Consider the following 24,960-nt stretch of genomic DNA (forward strand, 5'->3'; position numbering starts at 1 on the left):
TGGGGCCTCCCATCCGGTTGGATCAGGTGGTGCTAGACTCTCTCCCCTCTCTCTCTTTGGAGTCTTACACGGCCTTGGCTCTCCGAGTTAAGTCGGGGTCGCCGGACGACCCGCTCAAGCCACCTATGTTCAGAGACCAGGTTTTTGCTCGCCCGGTTTGCGACTTAATCAACACGTCGCTATCATCAGGCCAAGTGCCTTTGAAATGGAAGCATGCGGTAGTAATGCCCATTTTGAAAAAACCATCTCTCGACCCTACAAAATCGGAGAACTACCGCCCGATTTCACTTCTCCCGTGGCCAGCCAAACTCGCGGAGGCGCATGTCAACACCGCCCTCTCTGGTCATCTGTTGCGTGCCAACATTCTGGACGACACCCAGAATGGTTTTCGGGCTGGCCACAGTACGGAGACAGCACTGTTATCTATGGTCGAGCACCTTCGGGTAGTTCTGGATGCAGGTCAAACGGCGGCGCTTGTTTTGTTAGACCTAAGCGCCGCCTTTGACACGGTCTCCCATGACATTCTCCTGCAACGTCTTGAGGAGATAGGGGTGATCGGCACTGCACACCAGTGGTTCCGTTCGTTTCTCAGGGATCGTTCCTTCTGTGTGGCGTCCCCGCCCTACCAGTCCAAATGTCATCGTCTGTCTCTTGGGGTCCCACAGGGTTCCTCACTGAGCCCCACGTTGTTTAACATCTACGTGAGGCCGCTGGCTGAGGTTGTGAAGCTCTGTGGTATGACCATGGTGTCGTACGCAGATGACACCCAGCTAGCGGTCACGATCAGCGGGGACTCGGGGGTGGATGCCCCAAGATTCAGAGAAGGACTCAGGGCGGTGGCTGGTTGGATGACGTCCAACTGTCTCCAACTAAACGCCAAAAAAACGGAGGTGATGATCTTTGGGAAGCGGACGGACCTATGGGGAGATACTTGGTGGCCCTCTGAGTTGGGGCCGACCCCCACTCCGGTTGCGGAGATCAAAAACCTTGGTGTTTGGCTGGACCCTTCCCTCAACTTCGTTGGCCACACCAAAAGGACGGCGGCTTGCTGCTTCGGCATCCTGCGCAATCTGCGCCCTGCCCTTAAATACTTTGATGCCGCAACTCGTCAATTGGTGGTGCAAGCAACGGTTTTGGCACGGCTGGACTATGCCAGCTCCCTTTTTATAGGATTAAACCAGGCTGAGTTAACCCGACTTCAAAGAGTGCAGAACGCTGCGGCCAGAGCGATCATAGGTCTTCCTAGGTTTTGCTCGGCCGGTCAATCTTTGCGAGCCTTGCATTGGTTACCCGTTAGGCAGCGGATCCACTTTAAAGTTTTGTGCCTTTCCTTCAAAATTCTGAAGGGCCTATCACTTCCCTTACTGCACCAACTCTTGCGCCCTTACATCCCGGGCCGCACTCTGCGCTCGCTAGACCAAGAATTAGCGGTAGCCCCTCGGTTCAAACTCAGTCGGGTGGGGGGTCGCTCTTTTAAGGTGCGGGCAGCCGCACTCTGGAACGCTCTCCCTTTGAAACTCCGGACCTTTGGTGACCTGCTCTCCTTCCGCAAGGCCGCTAAAACTCATTTATTTTCTGAGCTTTGTTAAATCCTGCACTCCCCAATTTCTTAATAATTATTTCTGTTCCCCAGTTGTGTTGTGTTCGCCACCTTGTCGGTGCGCCGGGACGCTCCTTCGCTGGAGCAGCCGTGCGCAATACAAATAGCACTAACATAACATAACATCAAGATATTGCCTGTGTTCATTGTCCAGCCCGAGAGGCTCTAGGGAGGCCAAACAGCCTGTCAGTTGGTCTGCGGTCGGGATGACCGTGGCTTGGTACAAGGTGCTATAGAAATGTACAAAGGTTTGGGTGATACCGTTGACATCAATATGTTCCTCCCCCGACGCGTCTTCAATTTGAGGTATGTATTCCAAGGCTACTGAAGAAGCCTGGCCAGGGTCTTGCCTGCTCTGTCCCCCTCTCGATACACTCTGTCTATAGATTTCCTGCTCAAGTAATTTAGCTCCCTGTCAGCCAGCTGATTATATTTAGAGAACTTTTGCTTAATGTCCACTAGTGTCACTGCGTCACCAGTCGTAGATTAGCAAAGCTCCATACTGTGAATATACGTCTCCAGACATATCATTTAGTCACACAGGGATATCAATACGCCCAGTTATTTAGACATACAGGCCCCACCTTATCACCACCTTGAAGCCCTCCAATATATTGCCTGCAGAAGACACCATCTGAGAATTAAGGGTGAAGCAGTTCACAATTGCTGCATGGATGTCCTACTGAATGAGTGGATAATGGAGAGCCCCGATAGAGTCTTAATGCAAACGCCCTCCTATGCTTGCCCTATGTAGAGAGCTCCATGAGCACAGGGAATGACCAGAGTGATTCTCGGCAGGTGCTCCACTCAACCCACACACGGGCATTGATCCCAAGAGACCAATCAATAGTCTATCCGGGACCACACATTTTGTGTGTATGTGGTGCATGTGCCCTCAACAGCGTTTCCATTGAGGAGTCTCCGCACGTCCACTAAGTCTCTAAACTCTTTGCTCAAACATTATTAAAACACCTAGCTGCCTCTGCTTTTGGCACAGGATTGATCCCTGTGGAGCAAGGAGGTTTTAGATGAAAAAGCACTCAACGAAGAACCACTGTGTCACGCTGTGGGGAGTCGCGAGGATGTCAACGGAGTCGGTAGGTGGTGTTTGGTGTTGCTTCATTGAATTCCTAGGAGCATTCGACAGGGTGTACAGAGGTATGCTTTGGTGAAAACTCAATCAAAGGAATATATCTGGAGCTCTGTTAGGCTTTGTGATGAAACTTCATAGTGACAATTGGGTCCTAGTCGATCTGGACGGGTTAGGTAGATTGTTGAGGAAAATCCGGATGGAGAATGGCTTACAGCAGTGTTTTAGTACCCCTGGTGCTTAGTCTGTTCATTGTGGACCTCCCCCAAATGTTAAGTGGAACGTATAGTTACTAAACAAAGATTGGGTTTAGGCATACCAGCTGCCTTATGTATGTTGATGTTCTAGTGATGATGGATCTCATGCCGATAGGGCTTACACAGAAATTAAATGCCCTACATTTTTATTGTCTGGAGAAAAAACTGACAATAAATGTTGATAAGACCAAAACTCTGTTCTTCGCGGAAAAGAAAAAGAAATGTATTTGATTCTTAGGTAATTCGCGGCAGGAGCAGGTCAGATAATATAAATGTCTGGGTGTGATCTTCTAGGATGATTTGAGGTGGGAAAACCATATGGCTCTCCAGAGACTTGTACTATCAGCATAAGTGAATGGCCTGAAAAGGTTTGATCAGAAATATGGGAGCTATCCCTTTGATCCACTAAGTAAAGTCATGCAGGGAAAATTAGTTCCTCACACACCATATGGCACAGAGGTGTTGGCAATGGGCAGACAGGTCTCTTAGGAAGGACTATTTGAAACTGCTCCTCGGTCCACCTAAAAATGTAATGATCCAAACTGCAAGGCGGAAGTTGAGAACCGTAGCCTGGAGTGCCTTGGCGGATGCCAGAGCATAGTGATTTTATTTTTCGATCAAAAATGGGGTCTCTGATGATACACTGTTGATATTAATTTTATCTGAGATATTGTCAATTTTCCCTAGTAAGAGGAGCCCTGTTATAGTAATGTTAAAGCATCTGGGAGTCCCTGATATGCAACTTAAAGAAGGCGAAGGAGCTCAGAGATATAAAGAGTACCATCAGGCAATGAGCTATTGAAACTAGCTCGAGGGGGAACCTCCAGTATCTCAAGGTCATGAGTTAAGTTACTCCCTTCTTAGCTTCCTAGGAGAGTTTGGACCTATTCCTGTACTTATATCAAATCCCAGATAAGTTGCTACAAAATAGAATTCTGTAGTTGAGGGTGGGAGTTGACCCTGGTTGGTGAATACAGGGACTAAAAACTGGAATAGCAGAGAACCTTGGTCAATGCCCCTGTAAGCGGGGTAGGAAATATTCAGTGAGCCACCTATTGATTTATTTATTTATTTATTTATACTCTTGTATAGCGCTGGAAGTCAACCCCCGAAAGGGTATCTCCGCGCTTACGCTTTACCAAGGAGCCAGGTTCTTATACTAAACAGAGAAATGAAGGGGGGAGAAACCTAACAGGCGACAAATAAAAACGTTTTCAGGGACTTCTTGAAGGATTGAAAATTGATAATATTTTTGAGAGCAGGGGGCAGTGAGTTCCAAAGGATGGGGCCTTTGTAGGACAGGGCTCGCCCTCCCTGCCTAGCTTTTTTTATCCTAGGAACCTGGAGTTGTTGCTGACTGCTGGAGCGCAGGGTACGACTGGGTTTGTAGGGTTTGAATATTTCTTTTAATAGATTTGATAGATTGTCTATTCTTCCTTGAGGAAAAGAAGAAGATTCTACTGCCTGTTTTTAAAAAGTGCGAGATACAGTTGAGAGAAATGGGTTTAAATTTGATATGTGGCCTTAGATATAAGGATGTAGCCATTGATATTGGTCAATATCTATGGAAAATCACAACATCCCATGTTAGTTTTCCATCCTCCTAGTGTTTTAACATCTAGGCTGCCTCTTCCCTAAGGTTAATAGTGTGGTGTCTAACTGTTAAGTAAATGCTGACCACATTAAGAGGATACTCTGAGAAGGTTGGTCTGGTGACGGGAAATTTGACCTTGTCAGTAAGGTTGATTAAGAGAGACTATTATGATTGTAATAAGCTGCTAGTCACAATGCACTTTATTATATTTTACTTGGGAAAAACAAGTTGCATGCTGCTAGTTATTTTGGGCCCTAAGTACGACCCTTCCAATTTCTGAGTCACAAATTGCATCAGGTTGTGACTCACAATTTGCAACTCGCAAAATGGAATATACAACATGTTCTCAGACACTGTATGTGATTTCTAATGGAGTTGTAAATTGTCTGCCTCAATATTATTCATGAAGCAGGTGAAATTTGCACTCCCATTGGAAATGGCTAGCACTCAAAGGGATGGTGGCCTGCTGGGGACAGCAGACCACCATGTCTGTGACTGCTGTTTAAGTAAAGCAGTTTTTTTTAAAATGCAGCCTGTTTAAATTAACGGAAAACAGGTTGCTTTTAAAAAAGAAAAATGAAACGTTTCTGTGTCATTTTTTAGGAGTAGGCAGTGATCCCTGGGACCACTGCCTGGTCTTAAAAAATATTTTTGCTGTCCCCTGGGAACCCCTTCCCATTTGTGAGTGGCTTACCACCTTTTTGAAATGGGTGGTAAACTGAGAGTGTTTTGTGGCCACAATTGCATCCGCAAACCATTCGCACATTGAAGTGTGACTCGCTATTAGGAAGGGACACCCATGGTTCGCCCCTTCTTAATAGCGAGTCGCAAACCCTATTTTGCGAGTCGGTAATAGGTATAGGCTTTGTACATAGGGCAGACCTATTTTGCGGTCGCAAATGGGCTGATTTCCCATCTGCGTCCACCAAAAAATGGTCGTACATATGGCCCTTTGTCACTTTGACCTAGTTAGTAAAGTTGATTAAGAGAGACCCTTGTGATTACGATAAGCTGTTAGGCACAATGCACTTTTTGATCTTTTACCTAGGCGAAATGAGCTCCATGCTACTAGTTATTGTCACTTTCCCTCCTTCTGAAATGTTCTTAACATATGGGGGATCTTGGGCTGTTGACCTTTTATTGAGTTTCAATGTGGAGAAATTTTAAATCCTTATACTGCTATCTATAAGCCGAAGCCATGTGGTGGTCGAATTGATTCAAATGTTTGTAGTGCACTATTAAATTTAAAACAGGCATAATTCATTCCCCTCATAGTCCAGGAGATACATTTCACCACAGGCAGGTTAGATCTCAGGGTATTTCAGTCTTTTGAGCTCCATGTGTAAGGTTGTCCGGTGTTCCAAATGGGTACCATAGGCTGCTATGTCTGTGACTGCCAAGCCATCTCATATTTAGTGTCTGCCGTGTGTCAACTTGTAAAACAACATTCTTTCCCACCCCTCAACTACTATGACAACCCAAGCTTGTCAAGGACATACGCTCCCGCCTCGGCTCCACAACAACAAAGACCTATTGAGGGTAACCAACATACAAAAACCAATACATTATCTAGGTATAGGGAAACATTCCTGGTTTATTCAGGTTGCCCGGAGAACTTCACTCCCATGCAAGGGATGGTGGCTGGGCTCAACATCAGAGTGGCTGGTCTAGTGGATTCTGAGGAGGTGTAGCAAGGCGAACCAGGGCCCAAGCTTCAGGGTTATTCTTGCCCAGTTCAGCAGACTAGAATAAGGAGAATCTCGCAGCACTCAGTACATGGATTGCACATATAGTCATGGTTTGCCATATGCCAGGGTCGCGTGAATGCAACAAACAGTAGAGTGTAGCCGGGTGAACAGTCATTGTCACTTAGAGTGTTTTCATTTGCATCTGCAGGGGCCACCCCCTTCTCAGCTGAGATGTTGACAAGACAATGAGAAACTTGTAGCTAGCTTTGGGTCCATGAAGAGTCTTTGCAGTCCGTTTACCATGACTCACAATTTAGTAGAGTAGGTAAGCAAATAGAACACTCCAGCATTTTGCAGGAGAAAATTGGTAGGCAGGAATTCTTGTCTGGCTGCCTGTACCACTTGAGTAAATTCAGGATACATCAATAGTTGAGTCGCCTGGTATAGTAAACAAGGTGAAGAGTTGTGTCGCAGTCTCTATAATTGATCAATATGGCAATGAGAGGCCAGGGGCGTGCTCCAGGAGGGGGCCGTGTTTCCAAGGTGAGGTGTGAAGGCTCCACAGAGAATAGTGATGTCAGGTACTCCGCAAACGGCGCTCAGAACATGGCTTCCAGGTATGTTTCCATTCTGTCCATAGCTGTGAACTCAGGGAGACCAAGAATCTGTAGGTTGTTCGGCCTGGAGCACACCTACAAATCTTCATTTTTAGCCTTAATGAGAGCCGGCACTTTCTCCATTTGGTGCAGTTGCTCATTTTGCGTTGCTGCAGCATCCTCGGTTTCAGAGACTTGGGGGCATATTTACAAGCAGGCGATACAAAATTATCGCTGCTTTTGCGGCCGTTTTCGGCCGAAAAGCAGCGATAATTTTATTACCTAATTAGCAAGGCCATGCTAACGCGTGAAACCTTGCTTTAGCGTGGGGATTCTTTACGCCCAGCTTTGCATCTCTAATGAGATGCAAAGTGGGCGTTCCTGACCTAACATGACAGGAGAAATGTCGCTAAGCGAAATTTCTCCTATCATCAAACCCCACACTATGAAGCATAGCGTCAGGAAAAGTAGCGATAACCCTTGTTATCGCTACTTTCCTTACACCTGCTTCAGGACTGACTTAGCCATGATATCCTATGGAGGGTGGATATCATGGCTAAATTTGTGAGTCCCTATCAGCAAGCTAACGCCACATTGCGTGATATTATCGCTGGGTTTCCAGCGATAATCTCACGTTAGGCAGTTAGCGTGAGGATTTTTATCGCTGAGGAGATAAGCGTTGCTAATGGCACGCTATCTCAGCGATAAAAATCCACGTTACCCGGCGATAATTATCCTCACGCTAAGAGCGCTGAGCAATTATTATCGCCGGGTGTTGCTGATATGCCCCTTGGTAATAAACTTGGTCCAGAGAGTCATGACGTTTGTCCATATGCCCTTTCATGTGGTCAAGCCTACTTGTGAGTGAGTCTATGTTGGTGTCTATTTGCTGGAGGCTCTGCTGCTTTGCAGTAAGTAGTTGTCAAATATCCTGTTCAGGTAGTGCTTCTGAGTTTGACGTGAGGGACACCTCGTCGCAGCCTCACATCTCCTCTGCTGTGTGAGTAGTTTGTTTGCTCTTGAAGAGGAACTTCGCTTGCTTCCGGTCCATTTTTCCCATTATGGCAGAGCAGCAACCAGGCAGCACCCAGTGTCTCACACAGGCAGGTCCATCTAAGGTATTATCTCAATCTCAGATCACACTAACCCCTCAGGAGCAAGGGAGGCATGAGCAGATCAGGGATCCCTCACCCATGCCACGTCCAGCACTAGGTGGATAGCGTTAGTTGCCCTCTCCCACCCCCAGGTAGGGGCCAGCTTCTCGTCACCAAGTGAATTCAGGGTGGGTAGCCATAAACCCCAGACTCTGCTTTCCAAATGTAGCAGGCCCCTCAGTCAATTGGTGATCTCTCAGATACAGGCCTCAGCCAACAGAGCCTCACAGAGGTGCGGTCATCTTGCAGTCTGTCTCTCTGGTGCCCACTCCTGTAAATAGATGAGCACTAAATAGCGTTTGAGACTCTGACTGAACAATATGCACTCCACAAAGGTCAGATCCTTCTGTATGCCTTCTTGAGGGGGACTAAGTTGGACGAGTGGCCCGCGGAGGGCTTGGAGCCTGTCACAAACCAACTCATCCAAAAGCTGCACACAATGGGCACTGGTCATAAGCTGATCACATAGCTCACTAAAGCACCAAGCACCCATAGACTGCTATCCTTGCAGTGGTAGAAGTCTAGGAGGCTGAGTTTAGCAGACCACTCCACGACAAAGAATGGGAGATGGCCTTGGCATATCCGCAAAGAGTTTCCGAAACTCCTGCCTAAAACTCATTCGGTTTTACATAGTACTCGGCATGGCATATCTGTCTCCGATGCCGCTGGCCCGCATCATCCTTGGTGCCTCTGTTGCATGTGTCAGATGCAACACCTTTGGGGCCAATCTGTGGCACTTTCTATGACAAATAGGGCCGTATTGGATGGCTATTCCTTCCTTTTTGGAGCAACTTACAGGGATAACCGGCATTTCAAGTTGGAAGCCTTGGTCCTATATACTAGACCAGGCAAACACCCAATTGTGATGCACTTTCTGGACCTGCCCTTATACTAGGTAAAAAAAAACGGCTACTGCCTGCAGGAAACTAGCTGTTTTCACGACTTCGCCCAGCACAAGATCATGTTAATTTGCTGAGGTGGTAGAGTTGCATAGGGAGGACACTAGGGGTTGCGTCAGCGGACGAGATGCACTACTCTCTAAATTGACGGGCTCACGTTCGAAATCATCCCCGGAATCCCCTAATACAAGTTCTTGACTCCTATTATGCACCTTGTGAGCCCAATCTCCCTGCTAGTTCACCCCACTCCTCGCGCACACTGTGTCCATTCACCTCTCGTGATGCTGACACTTTACTTAATTTACCTCCGCACTATCCATACTGCTGTATCTCCCTGTTCTTCCCAGCATCCCGCCTGGGAGGCAGGGGCGTAAAAAACGCCCCCGCAGCCCCCGCGGTGCGGGGGGGCCCCCAGTCTTCGGTAGGTGAAGGGGGCCCCCTCAGCTCTTCAGTAAAGAGCTGTGAGTGAAAGGCTTGCTCTAGAAAGCAGGTGCAGTCTGCAGCCTGCTCTGTGCTCCTCCCGTAGACCCAGGGCTGAACTGAAGAGAAACAAAGTAACAAGTTACATTGTTTCTCTTCAGTCAGAGCCCGGACGGAAAAAGGATGGGGCCCTGCACTCTTCAGAAATGGCTTTCAGGGAGAGAGGTTAGACTTGTAAAGAGCAGGACAGATAACATTCTGCAGCGTTGTCGGTAAGTCTAGCAGTTTTAATTGTGAGTTTTCATTGTGAGCTCCTTCAAAAAACATGCTATGTTGTGGGTTGATAACAAATGCCTGATATGTTTTAAAATGCTGCATTTACATTTCTACAGATAGGTTATCTGGGACTTTAATTAGTCCCAGCTGTAAATATCCTCCTGTCGCTGACCCTTTTCTTTGTCTCACACCACTAACAAGTGCAGGATATGTCACCTCCTGCCAGGCCCGGTTCTAGAGGGTGGGGTGGGCCAGGCCCACCCAAACATGAGCCTGGCCCACCCAAACATGAGCCATGGAGTGAATCTGCCACCGATGTACAACTACAATAAAAACTGTGCAGATAACTGGTGATTTACGATCCTGCTGCAGAGTAACCATTTGTCTGTTGGTAGTTTTTAAATGTTGATAAACTGAATTTTATGGGAATAGCTCAGTGGGTTACTACCTCTGTCACAGATATCCTTGTGTTACTTGCAGTTCAGAAGTTACTATCCTAACATAGGACAGTGACCTATGAACTGTCTTTAAAGAGCTGCATACAAACTTCACTTTTTTGTATTGTGATATAGTTAGAACTTCTCCATTCCTTCATTATTCTAATGTTGCCAAAAAGAGTTTGTTTGGGCAGTTATACATTTTTATCAGTAAAGCCAACCCCCAACCACTGGAGTACTCTTTAAATCCTGAGTTTGTGCTTCCAAACCCCCGTAAAATATATTGCCCACCAGTATGGATGACGTGATTTCTACACCTTGTAATCCTCATTGGCTTATGTGACATTCCCCATAGACTGATTTATTGTCTCTGTATAATGCATGCTGTTATGTAAAGTACTGTGACACCCTACACTCATATGAGTAGCGCTGTACAACAAATGGAAGGGCTATAAGAGAGGGGCAACAGAGAGATGAGGGGCACAAGTGGAGGGTGGCAGTGAGGGAATCCGAGGAAGAGGTCATGGGGTGGGGAGCTACGGAGAGATGAGGGGCGCTGGTGGAGGGTGGCAGTGAGGGAGTCAGAGGAGGAGGTCACGGGGTGGGGGGAACTACAGAGAGATGAGGGGCACTAGTGGAGAGTGGCAGTGAGGGAAGCCGAGGAGGAGGTCCTGGAGTGGGGGTGGAGCTGCGGAAAGATGAGGGGCACTAGTGGAGGGTGGCAGTGAGGGAAAACGAGGAAGAGGTAATGGGGTGGGGAGCTACAGTGAGATGAGGAGCACTGGTGGAGGGTGGCAGTGAGGGAATCCGAGGAGGAGGTCACAGGGTGGAGGGGAACTACAGACAGATGAGGGGTACTGGTGGAGGGCGGCAGTGAAGAAATCTGAGGAGGAGGTCATGGGGTGGGGGGGAACTACAGAGAGATGAGGGGCGCTGGTGGAGGGAGCAGTGAGGGAATCTGAGGAGGAGGTCATGTGGTGGGGGGCTATGTAGAAATGAGGGGCACTAGTGGAGGTTGGCAGTGAGGGAAGTGGAGGAGGTGGTCATGGGGTGGGGGAACTACAGAGAGCTGAGGGGCACTAGTGGGGGGGTGGCAGTGAGGGAATCCAAAGAGGAGGTCACGGGTGGGGGGATCTACGGAGACATGAGGGGTGCTGGTGGAGGGTGGCAGTGAAGGACTCTGAGGAGGAGGTTATGGGGGTGGGGGGAATTATGGAGAAATGAGGGGCACTGGTGGAGGGTGGCAGTGAGGGAATCTGAGGAGGAGGTCAGGGGTGGGGGGGAACTACAGAGAGATGAGGGGCACTGGTGGAGGGTGGCAGTGAGGTAATCCGAGGAGGAGGTCATGGGGCTCGGGGGGAATTACAGAGAGATGAGGGTCGCTGGTTGAGGGAGCAGTGAGGGAATCTGAGGAGGAGGTCATGGGGTGGGGGGGCTACAGAGAAATGAGAGGCACTAGTGAAGGATGGCAGCGAGGTAAGCCGAGGAGGAGGTCATGGGGTGGGGGGAACTATAGAGAGATGAGGGGCACTAGTGGAGGGTGGCAGTGAAGGAATCTGATGAGGGGGTCATGGGGGGGAACTACAGAGAGATGAGGGGCACTGGTGGAGGGTGGCAGGGAATCCGAGGAGGAGGTCATGGGGTGGGGGGAAATACGAAGCTATGAGGGGCGCTGGTGGAGGGTGGCAGTGAGGGAATCTGAGGAGGAGGTCATGGGGTGTGGGGGAGCTACAGAAAGATGGGGGACACTGGTGGAGGGTGGTAGTTAGGGAGTCTGAGGAGCAGGCGATGAAGGGGAGTGGCTATGGCGAGATGAAGGGTACTGTTGGAGGGTGGTAGTTAAGCTATCTACAGAGAAAGAGGTCAAAAAAGAGGTCAAGAAGACGTTTGCACCAGCAATAAAGCCGGCCCTGTCATGGCCTTTCTGTTTTTATTTATTTAATTAACAGTCAGGTGATTAGGACAACTGTGGAGCATACTTTATCATGCATGCTAATTATTTTTACTGCTATATTCAATGTTTCAAGTTTGAAGGTGATTTTACTATTGTTTTTTACTGGGAATAGTGAAAGTGGAACTGAATGGTGGCTGATATGGGGCTAGGGCCCAAGGTCAGGTGTGAGATAAGGTGTGATGGAGAAGGGTGGTAGAAAAGTGGATAATCAAGCCTGTAAGAGAGTGCGCTGCAGAGTCAGAGGTCAGGTGGAGGTAGTAATGAAGAGGGTTTCTCCCTGAAGGCTCGCACAGAGGAAGGCCGGGTAGTGTCACTTGCTTGATACTCACACCTTAGAAACTTCCTCTTCCCATCAAAGGGACATTGCATGGAAGAAAAGAACTTTTTGAGAGTGATAACATTTAGAAAGAGACTTTGAAAAGAGTGCGTTTTACTGTGCCTTATAAGAGTAAGGAGAGATAAAGGAGGGCCCAGAAGCAGGCCTGGCTAGATATATAAGCGATAAATCGGGCCAGCAGAATGTACCCTTGGCCCACCCAAATAAAATTCCTGGAGCCGGGCCTGCCTCCTGCCCCCAATTTTACCATTTCCCGTCCCACCCTTCGTGTTAGTTGGCACTAGCTTGGTTTTATTTTACCTTTGCCAATGCTTGATTACTTGCTTCACAAGCATTGGCTGCCGCTGCATGGCTCCCACGTGCTGGCCTCACACTTCGGAGCTGAGGAGACCCGTCCCCTGTTGCTGTAGACGCCTCGGTGCTGTTGCTCCACCCTGGTGTAGGCTGCCAGCTCCTCACCCTGCTCCTAAACCTCTTACTCATCAGCTCACATCTACCGGGACACATGAGCTGAGCTACCGGGAGCCGTTTGTGTTGGCCTTGGCGCTGTTCTGTGGTATTGCTTGCTGTGCTGGAAGGAGAGAGGGCTCCTTCCTGTCCACCTCTAAACAGGTGCCGGGGACTACAGAGAAAGGGGGCCGGGATTGACAACCCTTGTTGCATGTGACAATAAATGACCTAGTATTACATTCTCTCTATAATGGTGAGTTCAAATCAGAACATGCCAAATGTGGCCCTCGGGGTAAACGCACTGCTACTGGGCGCCAGAGACACACAAAAATCACTATTCGGCTCCCGGGCATCGGCTAAGCTTTATCCAAACAGTTCTGAAGTGCTGCTCACGTGGTATTAAGAAGTCTTTTCTTGCACTTTTTCGTCGAACAGCACGTCACAGAGACCGGTCTGTGTGCAACCCATTAATAAAACAAATTGCACCTCTGCCAGTGGCATAGCGTTAACTTTTGTTGAAATAGTGCCAAGAAACACGCTTATGCTGTTTGTGAGCGCTATAAAACACATAAATTGTACCTATTTCAGCTGCACACAAGTTACCAACTGAAGCGTGTTACAATAGCGCTTAATGGAAGGTCCTTGCTCTTCATCTGATGTGTACATAAAATGAAAAGCATGTCATGCTTTGTTAGCACTGGAGTCGTAGAAGAATATGGAAGGATTTGCTGTCTTCGTCTTTCTTTTCTCATCTTGGTCTCTTTCAATCTTACTTTCATTAATCTTGCACTTAATTTACTAACTTTTCCTACTTATGCCTACTGCTGATTTTTGTTTCTACTCATATGTTGCATACTTCCTCTTACTGTGCTACGTAACCTCTTAATTTTACCTTTCTCTTACACCTCATATTTGTTCCCACTCTTACGTTTTATTATTCAAACATACTCTTGCTTCCACTTACAATTTATTACGCCTATTTCCTCCTGCTCTTACTCATTTCTCCTCTTACTCCTATTACGTCTTCTAACTGCTATTCTTACTTTTGCTACCGTATTTACCAATGCCCTTATTACCATTAACTTAGTCCTACCTACTCCTACTTGCACTCTTACTCCTGCATACTCCTACTTGAACCTACCTTCCACTACTTTTACATCTAAATACTTCAGCTCTTCTGCTTAGCCCTTCTTATGCCTATTCTTACTCATACTTGGGAGAGGAGTTGGCCTAACGGCTAGGGCGGTCGACCTCGAATCTGGGGAACTGGGTTCGAGTTTCAACAATGACGCTGAACATCCTGTGATTCTGGGCAAATCACTTAATCTCCCTGTGCCTAACAAATATGAATGTGTCCTCATGTAACGCAACTGGTGCTGATGTAAAGCGCTATGATACCAGATACGGGTCAAGTTCGAGCTATATAAGACTCCATAAAATAAATAAAAATAAAAAAAATGAACAGGATCTGCTCGGTCGCATTGGAAGGTAAACAAGCGTTTGCAATGCAATTGGTCTCGCATTTGTGAGAGTTAGAGCTATTGACATTGTAAAGGACAGTGTATTTTACCTATGTGTTTTCTGCTTGGAGTGGAGTGAATGTGTGTGGTGTCAAGTGGACATATGTGGTTTGGATTGGAATTGTTAGTTGTGGAATTGTGTTGTGTGGATTGGATCTGTGTAGCGAAATAATGTAATTATGTGGATAGTAATTGTGTGGTATTGAGTGTACTGGAATTATGTGGAGTGGGATTGTGTGTCATGGAGTGGGATTGTGTATCTTGGAGTGAGATTATCTGGAATGGTATTTTGCGTTGTGGAATGGTATGTAGTGGAGTTTACTTATGTGGTGTGCTGTTAAATATTATAGCATGATGTGGAATTTTGTGGTGTAGATTGGATGTATGTGGTGTGTTATGTAATTCTGTTGTTGGTTTGAATTATGTAGTTTGTTGTTGAATTATGTGGTGTGGAATGGAAATGTGTAGAGTTGAAATGTGTGACGTGGAAGTGTTCGCTGCTGGGTGAAAATTATGTTGAGTGGTATTATGAGGCATGGTGTGAAGTGTAGTTATGTGGAATGTTGCTACGTGACAGACTGGATTTATGTGGAGTGTATTTATGCAATATGGATGAGAGCATAATTATGTGGAGGTTAATTATGTGGTGGTGAGTGGTATTATGTGGAGTAATTATGTGTGATGAATTGTGTGGGGTTGAATTGTGGAATTGTGACGTGTGGAATTATGTGGCATGGTGTGGTGTATAATTGTGCGGAGTGGAATTATGTAGCATGTTGCAGAGTTGTATTTTGTGGAGGGTAATTCTGTGTTTTAAAGTTGAGTGTAAATATGTTGTGTGACGTATAATGATATAGGTTGAAGTGGAATTATGTATACTTAAATTGTGTTGTGTGGAGTGTAATTATGTGGTTTGGAGTGCTATTAAGTTGTGTGGAATGTTATTATGTGATGTGGACTTATGTGGTATGGAGTGAAGTAGAAATATATGTTTTTTCATTTTTAGGATTGTAATTATGTGGTATGGAATGTAGGGTTAAATTATTTATAGTTGAATTGTGTGGCATGGAATTATGAGATGTTCAAATGTGCTGAGTTTGGTAGAATTAGGTAGCGTGGATTTGAGCAAGCTGTGCACGCTAAGGCTTTTATGTCATGGGGTATAAAGTTGACGATTGTCTATTTTTCTTTGTAAAAATAATTTGGGCTGTTTCTTTACCTTCCGGTACATTTCTGAACAATTTGTTTAGCTAAATTGTAATGTTGCTTTGTGTGCGAATGCAGGGAAGAACGAGTGTATGCAAAAAATCATCCTATGTCTCAGTATTAACTTCCACACCTCTAAACAATAATCCCAATCCTAGAATGAGTTATCCGTTTGCTTTACAACAGTTAGTAAAACAAGGAAGTGCTTTGCGAGTCTGTAAGTAGCAAAGGTTTTAAAGGGACTTGTTTTTGTGCAAAGTATTGCTTTTCCCAGTTCAAGGAAGGGATAAAAAAATATCTTCAGATAATAATAAGGGTGACAGGATGGTGCGATAGCAGAATATTGATTTGTGTGGATCTGGCGAGGACTGCGGGCAGCAAGTGCTTGATACGCTATTTGCATAAGAAAATACTATATATTTTTTTCGTTATCCTCCATTAGTTATTAGTAAGGAAGGGGGAAGAGAAGCATTCACCAACAGCATTCGGTTAGTCTTAGGGAGACAAAGAATGCTGTGGTCTGTGGTAGATGGCGCCCAGAAGGCATACGTATATGTATCAGGAGCTGCCAAAGAAAGGAAGTGGAAATGCGCTTTAGACGTTGCTGATATTGATGGCTACTGTGCGGTTGCAGACTTCGCTGGGCTGACAGTTGGTGGGGAAATGCTACGTTGTCATTGTAGGTTTAATTCATGAATCGCTCATTCTCTCTGGTGTTTGTTTATGGGGTACTTGCTGACCGGAGCTACATATGGGATCTGGTTTGCCTTTGACAGCAGGTATGGTTTAGTGGGGTACATAGTGTAAATTAATGTTGGCGTGAGGAAACAACAATCGGACCCTTTGTACATTTGATATTATTGTGTGCATCATGCAGAGGATGAAAAGTAGCAGGAACGGCTTTGATGCTGTATAGGCTAGCAGGAAGAAATGTTTTGAGGTGGTCAGTTGCAGAGATTGTTCAACATTTTTAAAACTTCCATAGTGGCATTGGGGAGGCCAGCAGCTGAAAGGCTCTGTCTTTACTGGTAGGCAGTGGTTAGATGGTGACCGGTCATCAGTCTTTCTGTGGGTGATGGACAGGGGAGCAGTAGGCGGCGGTCACAGGTTTGCAGTGACATCCGAGGGTTGGTTTTAAAGGCGGGCAGAAAAGCATAATTGCGGGTTTCATAGGGGTGAGGGTAGAGTGTAATGGATGAGTTAGTAGCAGGCACGACGGAAGTGATCTGCGTTTGGAGGTGGTTAACTGAGAGGGCTTCGCTTGAAGGTGGCTCATCAAGTAGGAGGATGTGTTTGGTGGGCCGGCTGGAGGCAGTGTTATGTAACTTTGCTGGAGGGCGCAGCAGCATTTACTGATGTATGTAAATCGCTCGATGAGAGGGCGGATGTGACCAATAGAGGAACCAGAATCCTTTTTTTATGGCTGGGGTGAGCCCCTGCAGTATGGCGGGTCGCTGGCCTGAGGGCTCTTGACTGGCGAGGAGAATGGGGGGCCCCCTCCATGTACTTTGCAGGGGGGCCCCCTCAAGTTTCGTTATGCCACTGCTGGGAGGGTCCCAGATTCACACACTTGAAGCCCATTTTGGGTAACCGTGCTCGATAATTGTTTCCGAAGCAGGTAATAAACGTATTAAAAATGCATATTAACCACACTACTTCTCTTCTCGTAGGTCAAGAGATCTTTTTATCAACGTCAGCTTTTGAAATGGCAATGCAAAATTTCCGATTGCTACAGTCGGATTTTTAAAAACACCTACCAGTTTTTACAGCCGATAATACTTGTTTCTCCTTCCTGGTAGATTAATTTATTTGCTATGCATGGGCACCGCTCTTGTTCAACACAATTGCCATTTTCATCCTGGGCCATCCCACGAGGGCAAATGCAGCCCGAGATGCACTGCATGCTGTCCTGTAGGGAGAAATCAATAGATCAAAAGAATGTATTATACCACGCTAGAAACTGTGTAACGCAGCAGAGAAGTAAGAGAGTTGTCATGCAATGGTTCCGGTGCTAACTATGAAAGCAGCACACCTGTGTTCTAATATCTGCCCCTGGTAAAGGGCCTTCTCATGCACACATCAGCTTTACTCTGAATTCGTTTTCCAGACCCACTTGAATTATGAATGGTTAGAAATAGAAAAAGCACATAGCTCTGGCGCATGAGAAGGCTGGGTGTATCTCAGTGACATGAAGCCCATTACATATGAGGACAACTACAATAAAGACCTCATAAATAATGTGAGTAGAAGTATGCTACCACATCTATCTATTAATAGATATGAGGCAGACAGACATAAAAACAAGCTCAAAAACGTTATTTATAAAGTAGCCTCACACGTCTAGCATATTACCGGATAGGTTAAGGTAATTTATTTTTATATTTAAACGTATCATTTAAGCGATGAAGTCATATGCAGTGTTTTTCGGGAATCACGCTGTGCAAAGTTAAGCAACAGTTAAAAAAAAAATCTATTAATTAATCTTCCGTCACTCTTTCTTTCATGATAGAATTACATAGCGAGGAATATATAGTGTGAACTTTCGATCTCAGTCTGTGTTAATCAATATCGCTTCCACAGAGACAGCCCTAAATCTATATATGAGGAGATAGAGAATTAGACAAGTAAAGAATGAAATTTAAAAGAAAATGAACAGTCTTAACAATAGTTTTGTCTATAAATTCTGGAAGCTGAAAGTTTTGCACTGACACTGATAGCGCTTAGAAAATCATACACAGATTGATGTACATGTAGCCATTCAGCATAAATATAAAGTGAAATAACATTTGCCATCCTTAATTCCGTTATCGACTTTGTGCATCTCAAACTCATCAATCTCTATTTTCAGTCTGCATCTTTTTGGTACTTCTCTGGACTTGACTTTTATTTTCTAAAGTCAAGCACTTAATTCCCCAAAAGTTATGTAACGGTACCAAGTTTTGGTCTGCACAAAATGTTCAGCCTGCCGCTTATTCATTTGGTTTCACACCTCTGCCTAGATTTGGCCCACACTTACATTATGTGGACACATTTGTAAATGTAGGCTCCTCATTTCCGAAATTTTGAGTCTCCTTCCACGCCCACTTTTACACATGCAATGTGGTGGGTGATTGCGGTTATAAAGGAATTTAGCATAGTTATCATTACTCTCGCGTATTTTAAAAATAAATGTAATTCTCCAATAACTGCCGGTAAAAGCTAGGACTCTCTCTTTTTGCGACACATAATGAATCGACCATTTGTTTAGAATGCACATTAGTTACCATCTCTTTCTACAGAATGGTGAAGAGTCCACTGCAATTTGAAATGATCTTTCCTTACAGTGTTGTAATATTTCGACAAACCAAATGTTTCAGTGTTCCAAGAGTACATAGTTTTATCCCTGGGAGAGTGGGAATTTATATTCCCTTTGAAGATGTTAAAACCTCCTAACCTACTTAGTCATTACTATTTTAACTATTCTTCATAGGGCCCAATTACGATGTCGGACGGACCTGAGTCTGTCTAACATCGTTTGGGAACTGAGACCGAACGACCTCCTGTCGTCAGTCCCAACTCAGCCATTAGCATGCGACCAAACACTGTTCTGTCGCATTCCTATTCTTTATAATGGGAGCATGCATTCCGACCGGAATGCATGCTCTCATTGTAAACAGCTGAGGTGCAGTTCATCCCTGCACCCCGTGGCAGGCACCTCAAGGTGCTTGCCATCGAGTGCAGGGATCAACAGGGGGTCACCATAGGTGCCCCTTAGGCTGCCATCCGGAGGCCTTGCACCCATTTGGGCCCTGCTGGGGGTCCCCAAAGTCGGATTCCCACAGCCTATCTGTGTTGGAAAGGCCGGCACAGAAAGGCTGTTGGAATCTCCCATCTTAATTCCTCAGGCGGAAAGAGCCACCCAACAGATTACTGGAGGCTTTTCGAAAGGCACCAAGCCCACTGGAGGTCATTCGGAAATCCGGTTTGGATTCCTTTTTGACTGACCCCATCAAAATGGGCCAGTCAGAAAGGAATCCGAACAGCCAATTACGATGCAGTTGATAAGGCTCAGAATGAGGGTCAGAGCCGTTTCCTACGTCATCATAATCGGGCCCTTAGATGTTTTCCTTCTTATACTTACCAAAACATTTTCTTTCCAGTCTTTTCTATATTAAAACCCCATGGATGTTTGAGTATGTACGTTTAGATGAATCTCCAGTCATCTTTTTCACCATGATCCATTTTTTAACTCCAGGAGTGGAATTTGTCTTTCCATCCATAGAGTTGTATCTCATGTAAGACCTTTATATCAGATGATACTTTTTAATGATTTACTTTAGCACTGCATTCCTTTTTGGATAAGTGGTGAAAACTGCTGACCTAGCTGATTCCTCAATGATTGGCTTTCCGGACATACTGTATCTGAGCTGCCATGCAGCTTAGATGCTTCAGAAAGCAAAAGACACACAACTGATGGACGGAATGCAGAACAAATCAAAATATTCACCCCTAGTCAAGAGATCTGGGTTAAATCCATCATTCTTTTGCTCACCATGACACCCCAGTTTAGACCTGGCCATATGCAAATCAGTCTTGACCCTGTGCCTCATGGGAACAGTCCAGCCCGAACTGCCAAGCCAGCCATGGCTGCGTCTAAACTGGGTTGGCATGGTGAGCAAAAGAACAATGGATTTAACTCAAATCCCTTGACTGGGGGTGAATGTATGATTTATTCAGCATTCCGTCCATCATTAGTTTGCGTAGCACTTTTCATCCTAAGTGGGATGGGTCCCTTGCTCACTGTGCCATTGGATTCAAGCTAGCCTGGCTGATGAATGGTAATACCCAGAAACCGGTCACAAAATGCTAGTTTCTGGTCCAGGGAGGACCTGGCTTGGCAGTTCGGTCTGGACTGTTCCCATGGAGCACAGGGTCAAGGCTGATTTGCATATGGCTGGGTCTAAACTAGGGTGGCATGGTGAGCAAAAGAACAATGGATTTAACCCAGATCTCTTGACTGGGGGTGAATGTATGATTTATTCAGTATTCCGTCCATAATTTGTTTGCGTAGATGCTTCAGAAGACACAGGGTCTTATTTAGACTTTGGTGGACAGGATACTGACAGAGCACACTGTCCATCAAACTCTTGGTCTACCAATCCTATTAAGAATACGGTAGACAATCAACGTTCCATTGGTGGTGCTCTTGTTGTATTCGTTGGCATAAAGATTACTCCAGTGGTCTGGTGTAGTGCATCACATCCCTTGCCCTATTTATGACTGATGATCTGATGTCTGTTTTTCTGTCTGTCACCACCAGAAAATTTCTGCAGGTTACAAACTGAAAAATTAAAATAATGGCCTCACCTCCCAGAGAGAAAAACTCTCTGGGTATGAGGGTCATTAATAATTTATGTTTCGAAAAACAACTCCCACTCAGGGAGTTGGTTTTTGAAAACCAAAAAGTTTGGTGGACATCTGTCGAACCTGATGGTGGCCTTCCACCAAACATTCGATGCCTTTAGAGGAACCGCAGTGACAGCAGTTCCTTTGAATGCAGAGAGTTCTCCGCTGGACCGGCAGTGATCTCCAAATCGGACAGGAGCTAATCTGTCAGGGTAGCAAATATAATATTGTCGATCACCCTGACTTATAACGAGCCACCCTAAAAAACAAAAAACAGGCCCATGGTTGCACCATTTTCTTACTTAATTGTTTTTCCCTTTTATTTTAAAAATATTTTGTCCCTCAGTGCTATACATGGTTTTATTGTCTATATCAACTAATATATGTTATATGTCATGGTCTCCTCCTCTCTTTTGCATACTTATATTCACTGGTAACTATGATTATTTTTAATACAAGTGAAATTATCTCATTAGATCTGTTATTGTGGGTGTAATCTATTTGTGTTAATGCCTTCTTCTTGCCCTGTTGGCTCTGTATCTTCAATAAGAGCATAGTCCCAATTTCCATTAAATTTGTCAGTAATTCTTTGTTTCTGTCAGTGTTACCCTCAAGTTATCAGCATATAATATTTCCCTTATTTTAGAGGCTGCTCTTGTCTCTTTATGCATGGTATATTCTTAATTGCATTAACTGGAAGTTATAAGTCGCTTATGAACAGCAACAGAGCTAGGAGGTGTAACCTGAACACCACTATGATGAATGCTCTCTGGTGACCTGCATACGTGACTGAACATTTATATTTCTGTGTTCAACCATCAGTATGACACAAAATTCATTCTTGCCTTTCTTCACTGAAATTACATTGAACTCTGTTGTAAAATCTTCTTCTTGCAGTGAAACACATTTATCACTTTTAAGCTACCTGTTGAGCAGTCAAGACCTGGATATAAGACATCTTTAAGTACCATTCTACAGTTCCTTGGGGGCATATCAACAACAACCGGCGATATTTATCGCTAAGCGCACTTAGCGCTAGGATAATTATCGCCGGCTAGCGAGGATTTTTATCGCTGAGATAGCGTGCTATTAGCAACGCTTATCTCAAAAGCGATAAAAATCCTAGCGCTAATTGCCTAACGTGAGATTATCGCTGGAAACCCAGCGATAATCTCACAAAATGTGGCGTTAGCTTGTTGATAGGGACTCACAAACTTAGCCATGATATCCTCCTTCCATAGGATATCATGGCTAAGTCAGTCCTGAAGCAGGCGTAAGGAAAGTAGTGATAACAGGGGTTATCGCTACTTTTCCTGCCACTATGCTTCATAGCGTGGGGCTTGATGATAGGAGAAATGTCACTTAGTGACATTTCTCCTGTCATGTCTGTTCAGGAACGCCCACTTTGCATCTCATTAGAGATGCAAAGCTGGGCGTTAAGATTTGATACGCTAAAGCAAGGTTTCACGCGTTAGCGTGACCTTGCTAATTAGGCGATAAAATTATCGCCGCTTTCCGGCCGAAAACGGCTGCAAAAACGGCGATAATTTTCTATCGCCTCGTTGTTGATATGCCCCAAAGTGTCTTTTAAGCTTAGGGGAAGAGTGAAATGTGCAAAACATATTCTAAAATCGTATTAAGGCTTAGAAATGGTGAATTCTTTTCAAGCAAAGAGTTCCTACATCCAGTGAATAAAAAGAAAGCCTCTTCTGTGCGATAAAACAAGCATGATTTTAACCTTTATTACGTGTCTCATTGGTTGATATTAAGTGCATAAGTACTTTATTATGAGGTTTAAGTGGCACTATTGTATCCCTAACTTTTTTTCTATGTAATTTTACGATTGGTATTTTTAACCTCATTGTACTTAGTATACTTTTTATGCCATTCTTTTTTGTATTGGCGAAATAAAGTGATTATGATGATGGCTATATTGATCTATGGTGAGCTTTAATTTTAACATCATAAAATAGACAGAATGCTTTTGAAATGATGGTTACTATGATTATTCTTTACATTACTTATGATTAACATTACACATTTATAAGTCTTTCTATAAAAGAATAACTAATTTAACTAACTATAAATAACTATACTAACTATAGTTAACTATAACTATCAAAATTATTATCGAATTATAAGGCTGGAATTTCACTTTGTAGATTAGTACTTCCTAAGGAGAATATGGAACTCAATTTCTTCACATCAGAACAATTATCGCACTTTATTCATCCTATAATGGATTATTTAGAACTCAGTCTTTGCATAAGAAAAAAATCCAAGTTCTGAACTCTGTTGTTGATGTTGTAATTCTATTGGCTCTTATTTTATTATGATTTGTGAATTCCTCTACATTAAAACCTTTTGACAGGTTTGGGAAGAAATCACCATCAAATTGCACACTTATGTTTTGCTTAATCTACGTAATGACTTGTTAATTAGCCCGATCAAGAAATTACACATCTGTCCTTCCAATGGAAGAATAGTTAATTGAGTCATTGCTTGCCTTTGAACAAATTACATCAAAGTAGTAGAATAAGAATATATTATCATATCATGGCTGATGGAATGGAATATGTGTCAGCCAAAAGGCTGATAGAATTCAGATATCTCCATGGATGCATATGGTAAGAGAGAGGCCCTTTGTCTTCCATTGAAATGAAATTAAATGAAATAGGGGTTTTTGTAGAGCGCGTGTTTGCTGTGGCGTCTTAGTGCTAGCTGTTGTCAATCTATGCAGGGACCGTCGCAGTCGGCTAGGGTGTACTATGCAGGGACAGTCGCAGTTGGCTAGGGTGTATGAGCGAATAGCCATGTTTTTAAGGCCTTTTTAAACAGTAGCACATTGTTTTGCTTTCTGAGGCTAATAGGCATTGTGTTCCATAGTTTAGGTGCCTGGTGCAGGAAGCTTCTGCCACCCCACTTTAACGTCCTGATCCTTGGGACCACGAGCAGGGAGGCTGATGCCGATCTAGGCTCTCGCTGTGGGGTATACCGCTTAATGTGTTGATGAAGGTAGGCTGACCCAGTCCCAAGCAGGATCTTATGCAGGATACACAGAGATTTAAAATTAATCCTTGCCTGTACTGGTAGCCAGTGCAGGTCTCGGATAGCTTGGCTGATAGGGCTGAATTTAGGAATTTTTAGGTGTATGCGGGCCGTTGCGTTCTGTAAAATCTGCAGTTTGCGTATTACACTCCTTTTTGCTCCCAAATAGAGGGCATTGCAATAATCAATCTTGGAAAGTACTAACTCAGTGATGACTGTCTTTCTAAGGGCCATGGGGATAAAAGGTAAAATCTTACGAAGAACCTTCAGAGTGTAAAAGTATGCGGAGGTAGTATTATTGACTCAGATAGAGCGAGCTGGTCGTCTATTTTGACCCCAAGATTTTTAACTTGCTTGACCGGCAAAGGGCAGGACCCGGCTACTTCCAGCCACCAGGTAGAGTTCCAAATGGAAGTGTAATTTCCAAACATGACCACTTCGGTCTTTCCGGTATTCAATTTTAAACAATTTTCCGACATCCAAATAATAATGTGACTCATGCAGTTATTAAAACTGAGTGCCACTTCCTCAGGTTTGGATGTTAGGGAGACAACTATTTGTGTGTCGTCAGCATAACATACAACTTTAAAACCATGGGAGATTATGAGTTTGGTTAGTGGGGTGACGTAAACATTAAATAGGGTAGGGGAAAGTGATGATCCCTGAGGGACACCACATGGCAGGGCATATGGACGCGACTTATGTTCATCCATTTTAATGGATTGCTTTCTACCAGATAGATATGATCGGAGAATGTCTGAGGCCTTATTTACAACTCCTATATTGGCCAAGCGCTGAATAAGAGTATGGTGATCAACCGTATCAAACGCAGCCGATAGGTCGAGTAAAACCAGTAATGCCCCCGCCCCCATCAAGCTGGATACGTATATCCTCTGTAGCAGCGACCAGTGCAGATTCTGTGCTGTGCCAGGGACAGAAACCATGTTGTGCTGAATCAAGCTTATTATTTTCCTCTATGAATGATAGTAGTTCTTTGTTGAAAGCTTTTTCCAGTACTATTGAGGGGAATGGTAAGCATGAAATTGGCC

Source organism: Triturus cristatus, chromosome 3_1 (genome assembly GCF_964204655.1).
Source record: "Triturus cristatus chromosome 3_1, aTriCri1.1, whole genome shotgun sequence".
Taxonomy (NCBI): Eukaryota; Metazoa; Chordata; class Amphibia; order Caudata; family Salamandridae; genus Triturus; species Triturus cristatus.